This window comes from Octodon degus, unplaced genomic scaffold, assembly GCF_000260255.1.
Source record: "Octodon degus isolate 3935 unplaced genomic scaffold, OctDeg1.0 scaffold00032, whole genome shotgun sequence".
Taxonomy (NCBI): Eukaryota; Metazoa; Chordata; class Mammalia; order Rodentia; family Octodontidae; genus Octodon; species Octodon degus.
The window spans coordinates 6,385,016-6,394,616 of record NW_004524608.1 but is presented as its reverse complement, the minus strand read 5'-3'; positions in this window follow the sequence as shown (position 1 = coordinate 6,394,616).

The following is a 9,601-nucleotide window of genomic DNA, read 5'->3' as shown; positions in this document are numbered from 1 at the left end:
CATTGTGGTTATTTTCTTTCATATATATATATAACTTGTAAGCATACTATTGATCTCCAAATATAAAGATTTCAAATACTTTTCTCTTGTCACTGATTTTGTTGTTGTTGTTGTTGTTGAGTTATGCTGGATTCGAAAATATATTTTGTAAAATCTCAACCCTCTTAAAACTGCAATGAGATTTCTTTTGATGCCCAAGACATGGTCTTAACAAACAAGGATTTTTATGTATTTGAAAGTTAAATTGTATCCTTAAATCATTCATGTGTTAAAAGATAATAATGAGTGAAATAAAATTTTATGGGCCAGACATGCAATAAAAATATTGTATTTTAAAACTGTTAGGTGCCATTCAGGCTGTAGTTAACAATGTAGAGCTTTAAATAAATTCATCTATAATGTAAGAAGAAAAAAATTCAACTCAAAGAAGTAGAAAAGGAATAAAAACATCCTAAAAAATTAGATGCAAGTAAACAAAATAAGAGTAAAACATATTGAAATAGAAAACAAAAGAACAAAAAGGGAGATAAACAATTCAAGAACTTGTTCATTAAAACTAGAAAACTCTCTAGAATGAAAAAAAGAAGTAGCCCAAATAACAATGCCAGAGTAAAGGAGACATGTCACTAAGGCTATAGAAATTTTTAAAAGCCATAGAAGCACTTATAGAATATTTGATATAAATACATCTCAAAGCTGACACAAGGTGAACAGTTTTCTTAAAAAAAAATAAAAGTAAAAATAACAAAATTGCCTTCAGGACAGTAAGAAAGACTGGCAAAATCAGTAGTGTTGTGGTATAGATCTAAAATGTCCCCCAAACTCACATTCAAAGGTGGGGGCTGATTGGAAAGGGAGGTCACCGGGCTGTGACCTGGCAGGGTATGCCTGTGTCCCTGGCTCCTCTCTTCTGTACTTCCTGGTCACCATTCAGTGGCCAGCTTTCTCCTGCTGTGCCATCCATGCTTGGTTTTTTGATTGAAACCATTGACTCAACCGGCTGATACCATGAGCCAGATCAAAGTTCTCCTCCTTTAAAGCGCATGTTAGGGCCAGGGAAATGGCTCAGTGGAATAAGCACTTCCCTAGCAAACGCAAGGGTCTGAGTTCAATCCCCAGTTCCGCAAAAAAATAAATAAATAAATAAAATAAAGCGCGTGTCATGTCTGATACACAATGTCAACTTGAGAAGTTTCTGTCTTCTGCTGTCATGAACTATTGCCCCTCTGCCACACCACCCTGCCTGGGAGCCAGCTGATGATGGGCTGAAACCTCCATAAAATGTGAACTAAATCAACCTTTCCTTCCTTAATTTTAAGTGTCAGGTATTTTGTCTCAGCACTGAGAGAAAAATAGCCAAGACATTGTGGATGTCACATATTTTGTCTCAGCAATGGGAAAGTGACTAATCAAATAATTATTGAATAAATTGAATTCATAATCTTAACTCTATTCATATTCCTCAATCCCTAAAAGAGACCTAAGGCCCATGCAATTTTATTATCAAGCCTGCCTACCTTGAAGAAATAAAGAAAAAAATCAATAGAATTCTGATAGCCAAAAGACAACTTAGAAAATATTCATTTACAAAAAGAGAATCCCATACAAAACAGTCATGAAAATGATAAGACTCTCAGTAGGGCTTGTGGGAGGGATTTAACAAAACTTGTATAAAACTGACTGGAAGAAAAATTATGGTACACTGCTGGCAAAAATAAAATTTCTAATTAATAAAGGGATACACCATGTTTATTGAGGGAAACATTAAATACCTTGTAGATAGAAGTTCTAACCAGCACAACTCAAAGAGAATCACAATAGACATTTCCACAGAATTTGACAGGTTGATTCTAAGCCTTGTAAGAAAACATAAATAGCCAGTGTGCTTGACATTGTTAAGGGGAAGTAATTCGAAAGATGTATGCTACTGATACCAGACTTAGAATAGCATAGTAATAGAAAATTACAGTATAATTTTCTATTAAGACAGTATAATAGTAACACATAGAAAGAAAATTAGACTGACAGAGCAACATAAATTAAGTGCAAAAACATTCTGGTGTGGGACAGCCATGGCTTTACCATTCAGTGGGGACACGCTCAATGGCTCAACAGGTGTTGGGGTAATCGGTGGCCCAAATGGTATACCTTATACCAGTCACAAAAATCAACTGCAGATGGATTAAAAGTTTAAATGTGAAAAAACAAAAATTTTAAACTTTTAGAAAAAAAATGTTAATGCGTGTGATAGTGCGTGATGATCACACTCCTCAGGACATGTCGGTCCACGCGTGTGACACTTATGAACTCATCTTCCATCACACACTCCTCCCCTCCCTTCTCACTCCCATCCTCTTTGGTTCTCATTCCCTTTTGCAAAAGATTTTATCTCCCTGTCTCCTATTACCTGTTTTAAATTGGACATCCTGTGCTTAGTAGTAAAAAAGACACACACAAAATGATTAAGGCAGATATTAATACCTCTTACATTAAAATTGAAAACTAATTCAACTAATAATATAAAATGAATAGATGAGCTGTGCACTGAATGAAGATAGTTACAACACAAAACAAAGGCTTAACATAAAGACTATTTTTTTTCATAAAGAGTATATTTTAAAAATTCATTGACATTACAACTTCTGACATTGCCAGTTCTATAGATAACCTACTACTATTATGGACTACTGGACTATATTGGAATATTTTGCTAAATTCACATACCTACAATATTTAAAGACAACAGAATACCCTTCTCTAACAAAACTAAACAAAAAAAGGGGATACAAGTGAAGGACCATGTTGTATCTGTATAGTCAAAATAATTAGAATAGATATACAGCTACTTTCTCTTAATTCAATGAATAGAAAGATTTGTTCTGATAGTGTTTGTGGACAGGATATTATGTCTGCATCTTGTACTATGAATAACCACTATGAAGAAACCAATATGCGACATATTAACTATTGAAACTGTCCTACTAATTGGTATTGAAACTGTCTCATTGCTATTTGTTTCTCAATAAAACTATTAAAAAATTAAAAAAATTCATTGACATTAATAAGTAATTAAAGAACTGGTTTTTAAAAAAATTGGAATAAATTAAATCAATGGAATAATCTACAGTATTTAAAGTGAACCAACTAAGGGCCTGCCTAATAGCTCAGCAGATTAAAGCACCTACAAGCAGGTGCAGGGACCAGGAGTTCGATCCTTGGGCCTTCTATGCCAGTCCCACCCCTGGGGCACACTGAGACAGCAATTGAGACTGGGTGTGGTGGTGCGCACCTGTAATCCCAGCTCTTGGGAGGCTGCAAACAGGAGAATCACTACGAGTCCGATCTAGTAGTGAGACCCTGAACACCCTGTAGACCCTTCCCTAAAATACAGAATAAATAAATAAATTAATTAAATAAAGTGAACCAACTAGACCTCTGTCTATTAACATGAATAAATTTCAAAAGCATAGTGTTGGATAAAAAAAGTAAAGTCCTACAATACAGTATATAATTCTTTTTTTTTAATATTTATTTATTTTTATTTATTACATCTATTTATTGTGTGTGTGTGTGGCCAGCTCAGCCCACCAGGGGGCGGGGCTGGCTGGCATGTGGTGCTGGGGATCGAACCGCGGTCCCTGTGCTTTGCCAAGCTTGTTTCAAGTAGGTGCTTTAGACCACTGAGCCATCTCTGCAGCCCTACAGTATATAATTCTAAAACAAGTAGCAATATATTATTGATAGATACACTTCTGTGATTATGGCACAAAAACCCTTTAAATTATAGATCCAACATGGAATATCGCAGCTATATCTAATGTGAAGGAGGGGTAAACAAGGGTTTTGGATGTGTCTCATGCGCTTGTTTTTTTTTACACCAAGCTTCCTATCTTTGTAAAATTATATATCTACCTATGTTCTATTTTATGTATTGACTCAAATAAGTAAAGTTTTTCTTTCTTTTTAGTTGATGGCCCCCTTGAAAGTCCCTTAGGCATCTATTACTAACATAATAAAACATACATTGTCATTTTCGACCGTCTATGAATTTGGCAATTAATTTAAAATTTAAAAAATTTTAAATATCTATGCTGGGTGTTCAGACTCATACTTAGAAATATAAATTGGTATAAATTTACTCGGAAGAAACTTGTTAATGTACAGAAATGAAATTATAAACTCATTAATTTCACTTCTAGAAATCTGTCATGAAGAATAAATACAGAAATGTATATTATACTATTTACTGTAGCACTGTCTAAAAAAAGAACAAAAAGTGGCTTCTGATGACTAGACAATATCTTCGGAACTGAAAGCTGAAAGGTGTTTCTAGCTGTATAACCACAGCCCCTTCACGCTGTGGCCTACACCGCACCTTCACATAGGAGCCTGTGACTATCTATGGCCATGGGAAACGGCGGTGACACGCTACGTGAGAATCGGTGACGAACTTGCGAGTATCCTGCAGTATCCATTAAGTTTCTCCCAGTTGCAGGAAGACGAATTGATTCTGGCTGGCATAAGAGCCAGATAAAAAGGGTGGAGAGGACACAGTTACCTGGGAACTCTGGAAAGACACTGTGCTATTTCCTGCTTATGGAAGAAAGAGTGCAGCAACTAAAAGTAAAGAAAGGGCAGAAACCAGCAAAACTATAGGAACAGCAGGAAAAAAATGCCAATTTTTTTATGGAAGAGGATTGGTATAAATTGAACTAGACTATGTCATGTTTTACCCCACAGCCAACGAGCACTGGCTCATCAAATAATCAAGTATGGCTGTGAAGCCCTCACTTGGATTATTAGGGTGTTCCCAGAGCGGGGAAAAGCGACTGTGCACCTCCCCAAGAGGTGTCTATCAACAGTACGTCCCCCATCTCACTTTCTTTTACATTTTTGTGTGCCTTTTATTTTTTCAGTGAATATGTATTGCTTTTGTAATTTTCTAAAAGGCAATTTCCCATTGGGGAAAAATTGGCACTTCCGAATTTGCTGAGGTGCTTTAGGCAACCTTGAACAGAACTATCATGAAGGGACAAAACTTTCATCAAATGCACTGAAGAAAAAGGAGTAGCCCCGGCCCAGGCAGCTCTTGCTTCCGCTGGCTTCCCACCTCCCCTGCTGCCACTCACTCAAATGTGTTTCCTCATGCAGAAACAAAGAAAGGGACCTTGCCCTTTAGGGTGTTCAGGGAAAGTAAGAACAACAGGCTCAAACCCTCTCGAGAAAGTGAGATCATTCACCATTCCTTCACCATGTGACCTGCGCATACACAGCCCTGCCTGTGTCATGTTATAAAAAAAAAAGTTAGGGGCCGAGGAGGTAGCTCAGTAGAATAAGCGCTTCCCTGGCAAGTGCAAGGACTTGAGTTCTATCCCCGGTTCCGCAAAAAAAAAAAAAAGTTATCAGTAGCCAGCTCTGAAATCATCAGCTAAGAATTTCATGCTTTGCAGAATCAAGGATCTTTGAGCCCAGGTCTTTCTCTGCTAAACTGCTGCCTCTCTCTCTGTCTCTCACTTTTTCTCTGTCTCTGTGTCTCTGTCTCTGTCTCTGTCTCTGTCTCTGTCTCTCTCTCTGTCTCTCTCTCTCTTTCTCTCTCTCTCTCTCTGTCTTTCTCTGTTTCTGTCTTTCTCTCTCTGGAAGAAAAACATGTAGTTCTTCTTTTTAAATAATTAAGCATGTCCTGTGTCTCTTTTGCCAGTTCTGCACATTTTGTATGTTTCCCATGAAAGAATAATTGTTTGAGGATCATTAACTACCCTCTTTGTAAGCCAGACCCAATTACTCGGGCTGTGGCATGTGCTAGGTTTGGACCTTGGCTTTTCCTATTTGTGAGTGTGAATCCAGTCCTGTGACTGTCTGGGCCTTTGTCTCCTAAGGTGTAAATTGTGAGCCATATACCTCAAGGAGTAAGAGAGGCAGTAGGACGCCCCAGGTTTTATCTCTGCATGTGGGCCCTCTAGATTATTACCAAAGGAAGGGAAGGAATTGTTTGCATCCCAACTTTGCTAGCACAGTGCCTGGTGACTGCAGCTGTGAGGAGGTAGAAGGGGAGGAGAGGCACAATGATGCCACCTGCTCAGCTGTGCCAGGCACTGCACTGGACAGAACCCTTCATCAGGTCTTTGACTTGTCTACATCCCCAGTGCTACCAAAAGAGTGCTTTAGAAATCCTTATACCTGTGTGGAAGCATCTTATTGAAACCCCAGTTTCTTGAGAGGCTGAGGCAGGAGGACTGGACTTTCAAGGCCAGCCTCGGGAACATCAAAAATCTCCCTCAAAACAGAGCAGAGGGCTGGAGATGAAGCTCAGTGGTAGAGACTTGCCTAGCACAGTGAGGCCTTGATTTCAGTTCAGTCCCCAATGAGGAGACAGAGGGAAAGAGGGATCAAAGGCAACTTGGGCACCCAGAGGGCAGTGGCAGCATTTCACTTTCCTCCAGGGAACAACAAATAGAAAAGCCCTGATTTGCATATCTGATAAGCTCCATTCTGGAATTCCAGAATGTTCTCAGGCTGTCCAAGGCTGTTGTGTCAGAATACAGGCCATGGCTACTATTCCAGGACCATGGCTACTTTTACTGATGGTAAAAGCAAAACAAAAATAAAAACTGGAAAAAGAAAAAAAAAAGTGATCAAAGTCTTACTGGCTTACTTTATGGAAGATAAACTCCCTTGATAAGAATAGGAAGAGGACCATGCAAAAGGGAGTACTGCCCAATAAATTTAGGATGTAGTATGCCAACAGGTCAACCCGTGCTCAGAACAACCCAGTGCCATCCTTCAGGATATCACGGAGCAAACCCCAACCTGGGCAGCTCCTCCACAGATCTGTGCCCTTGTCATGCTCAGTGCAGGTGGCCCCATGTCAGCTGGTCCTCACCTGAAAGAAACACTCAAACATCATCTTCCAAAACAAGGGCAACACCCTACATTGCACCCCAGCCCTGGCGTCCTGGGTGGTTCTGAGAAGAGGTCTGTACTCCAGGAACAACTGTGTACTGTGTCAGACACAGAACATTTTTTCTTTTTCTTTTTCTTTTCTTTCTTTCCTTTTTTTTTTTTTTTTTTTTTTTTTTTTTTTTTTTTTTTTTTTTTCACGGAAAATCAAACTCAGGACCTCGTGTTTGTCAAGCAGGCACTTGTGCCTCTGAGCTGTATCCCTGGCCCCTCAGACACAGAACTTAAAGGCCAGCCAAACAACTCAGCCAGCAAGATAAGCGATAGCCTGAGGCCATATTTTAAAAACTCAAAATGAATCCTGAAAAAAAATCCATGAGAAGCAAAATGCCAACATCTTAAATAAAGACAAGATCGATGGCATTGATTTTCCCTTCGCTCCAGGTTCCAATATGGCTCAATACAGCACTCCCGCTGACCCAGTCTTCTTTTTAAATGCAGGCATTTTGTTCATTCTAGATGTTTTGCATTCATTTTGCATTTGGTGAATATCGCTGTAAAATATTACTTCTCCGGGTCCCTAAGTTTGGGGCACCCCATCCGTTAAACGTGTCCTGCTGCCGCTCCGCCGCTCCTAGTCCCTTTTCTCTCGGTGCCACTTCCTCACTCATTCACGCCTCCTTCTGGACCTTTCTGTCTTCCTTGTGTCTGTGCAGAGGGACAGCACCCAGGACCTGGCCTGTCTGTGTGGCCCTGGCCACGCTCTGTCTGCACGCTGCCTGGGCTCATCACTTACTATCTCTTGGTCTAGTTTCCTCTTGCGCTAGTCCGGTCTCACCTGGCCTGTGACCCCGCCCCACCTTTAGCAGGAGGCCTGACAGAGGCTGTGCCAACTGTTTTTTTCTCTGCTGGAGGAAGAGCTCCCTCGTGATCCGCGGGCTGTAATCTCATCGCGCTGGAATCACTTGACACTCCCATTGGTCAGAAACAAAAGTCGTTTGTCTTCCAAACCTCAGGTGAGGTTGTCACAGATTGCACCTGTCGGCCTCCTCTTAAGAGGACGGTGGTCACTTCCTCAGCAGCCTTCGCTTTGTCACTGAGACATCCCCAAGCAGCAGGGCAGCAGGGACTCAGCGCTTGCTCAGTGCTCCTCCCTACCTGCAGGGGGAGCCCCGGAGCCGGAGCAGAGTTCTGGACAAGACGCAGGAGGCACTGTAAAGCCTTGCAAAGGGCAGAGGAAGGCCAACCAACAATCGAGGACCCTGGCTGGGAGCAGCCGGCCCCTGGTGGCAGCCCTCTCCCGTCATGAGAGGCCTCCCAGCGCTTGATGAAGCCAGGGGAGCCACAGACGCACTATGAGTACACTCGGGGCCTTGGGATGGCTACTCTTTAATATCCGTGATGAATAACAACCACTCTGGCTATTTCAGAAGGTGGCTAAGACAATAAAATGAGTTAATTACGGTGGAAGTGTCTGAAAACTCTACAGCACCAAACATAAAATATATTAGTTAATAGTTACAGAAATAAGGCTGGCCAGATAGCTCAGTGGACTAAAGCACCTGTTTAGGCAGACTCAGGGACTGGGGTTGGATCCCTGGTGTGCCACGCTGGCCCCTCCCACAGGGCACACAGAGACAGCGACTGGTGGCGCACGCCCATAATCCCAGTGCTTGGGAGGCTGAAAACAGGAGGATCACTATCTGTATAGTGAGACCCTGTACTAAATATATTTTTAAAAATAAAGACAAAAAAATAGTTACAAAAGTAAAAATATAGGCACTTTTCAAGCTGAAACACCAAGACAAGGGATGGCCCACTCGTGGTGCCAGCCAAGAATGGTGTGGCTGTCACCTGGAAAGGCCTCACCGCAGCAGCAGGGACACTGCAGGAAGCACCAGGCGCCAGGGTTCAGCCCACTGGTGGCTGACGCACTGGTGCGTGGACCACATTTTCACTGCTGGTTGAGTAGACTCAAGCATCATGGCCCTGACCGTGTGGAGGAGCCCTGGGTGCTGTCCTGAGCACAACCATGGCCACAAGCAGCAGAGTTCGGCAGAGCCAGCGTCTCTCCCAGCTCATCCCCAAGGAAGAAGAGAAGGGGCTCAATATACCCCAGAATAGAGAACAGAAGACTGGGTGAGTGTTGGTTGCATGGAGCCCGAGACTACCAGAAAGTCATGCAGACCACATGATAGTGTGCCAAGAACATCTGATTTTTTTGTTTTGGCTACCAAGACATTCACTCCCCTTCCTTTGTTGGCAGCACACCACCGGTGCTCCTAGGTCAAAAGCTGGGCCTTCCTCTCACTAGAGAAAAACCAAGTAGTCTTTGCCCAGCCTCTATTGCATCAGGGCACCAGCAAGAAGCTGAGACCCTTGAAACTTGGATTCAAATAAAGCCCCAGGACACATGCAAAGAAGGAGCAAGCTGTCCTCTGGCAGTGTGGCAACAGCCACAGCAGCAGCTTTGAAGGACGTCCGGAGCCCCAGGCCAGTAGCAGAAGGAGTACCAACAGAGGTCCAGTGTCCAGGAGTAGCAAAAGCACTTGCTTAAGTTGTGCCAGGCAGGGTTTTTTTTATTTTTTTTCCATAATTTTATTGAGAAACAAATAGCAATGAGACAGTTTCAAATCAAATTGGTAGGACAGTTTCAATAATTAACATATTGCATACATTCTTCCTAGTGGTTAATTGCTGTACA